Source organism: Myotis davidii, unplaced genomic scaffold (assembly GCF_000327345.1).
Source record: "Myotis davidii unplaced genomic scaffold, ASM32734v1 scaffold161, whole genome shotgun sequence".
In the NCBI taxonomy this organism is placed as follows: Eukaryota; Metazoa; Chordata; class Mammalia; order Chiroptera; family Vespertilionidae; genus Myotis; species Myotis davidii.
The window spans coordinates 1,041,816-1,043,266 of record NW_006291567.1 but is presented as its reverse complement, the minus strand read 5'-3'; the positions used below and the strand labels follow the sequence as shown (position 1 = coordinate 1,043,266).

Here is a 1,451-nt window from a genome sequence, read left to right as displayed (position 1 = left end):
GGAAGTTTAAGGGCCTGGTTTTTTGAAACCTCATCTCTGCCTCTAGTTTTGTGTCTTACTAACGACTGCAAAGCTCTTCTCCATTTCTCTATCCTTTTGGCTTTCTACCTTCTTGGCAATGGACTGCAGGGATGAGAATGGTGTATCACTGTATGTTTTCTGGTAGCCCTTGTGATGTTTTCCTTGTGGTTAACCTGGCTCCAGGAGGCCTATAGACACCATTAGTCAATGCCAGTTCTAAGGTTTCTGTAACAATTACTGGAGTAGGGGGTGCTTGTATCATGGCTGTTTTATTCCAGGGACCTGAAGATTTTTCTACACCACCACCACCACCACCACCTTCACCTTTTTCCCAATTATCACCTGGATCTTCTCTTTTTTCACTGTCATCTTCTTCCTCTTCACTTATTTGCATCACCTGAACTGTGAGGCTTCTGTAGTCAACCTTTTTAAAAAAAAAAAAATCTATTTTTATTGATTTCAGAGAGGAAGGGAGAGAGAGAGAGAGATAGAAACATCAATGATGAGAGAGAATCACTGATGAGCTGCCTCCTGCATGCCCCACAACCCAGATATATGCCCTGACCAGAAGTCGAACTGTCAACCTTTTGGTACACAGGATGACACTCAACCACCTGAGCCACTCTGGCTGAGCCACAGATATTTTTATTATCTTCATTAAGCTGGTATTTAAAATCAATGTAATATAGAATGAATCATTTTAAAATTATCTTGAGACAGTTGATAACCATTTAGAAAAAGATTAAATTTAAAATTCATCCTTTGCTTCCCAGGTGCTCTCTGTCCAGTTGCTTCGCTCCTTCTTCTTGTTTTCCCTCTAATCAAAGAAATTGTCTAGGCTCTGCTCCTCCGTTTAGGCCATGGCCTTGGCCTTCTCCACCTGGCTTGAATGCTCATCAAGCCTGCTTTATGGTTGTAAAAATGAAAAACCATGTAATTGTGCAACAATAAAGGATTGGTTGAATGAAATCATAGCTACCGTGGGTTATTAGGAGTTAAAAATCAGGTTGTTAAAGCTATTTAATCACCCATGGGAAAGGGTTACAAAATATTAGGTACCTTCTGATCTCATTTGTATGGTTTTTTTTAAATGTGTATATGTGCAGCCAAAATATATCACTAGGAGATGATACACTGGCTTATTAACAAGGGTTTATGTGGGTTATATACTTGTAGAATATTTCCATTTTAAATTTTCGATTTGTCTTTAGTTTCCAGAATTTCTACATAGAACATGTTTATTTTTTAAGTAGATTTTTATTTATTTCTGAGAGGAAGGGAGAGGGAGAGAGAGATAGAAATATCAACGATGAGAGAGAATCATGATCAGCTGCCTCCTGCACACCCCCCACTGGGGAGGGAGCCTGCAACCTGGGCCTGTGCCCTTGACCAGAATCAAACCTGGGACCCTTCAGTCTGCAGGCTGATGC

At 40.2% G+C, this 1,451-nt stretch overlaps 1 pseudogene; it reads right to left on the bottom strand.

Moving 5' to 3' along the window:
• LOC102771920 lies at window positions 1-415 on the bottom strand (annotated as a pseudogene).
• Window positions 416-1,451: the final 1,036 nt, after the last annotated feature.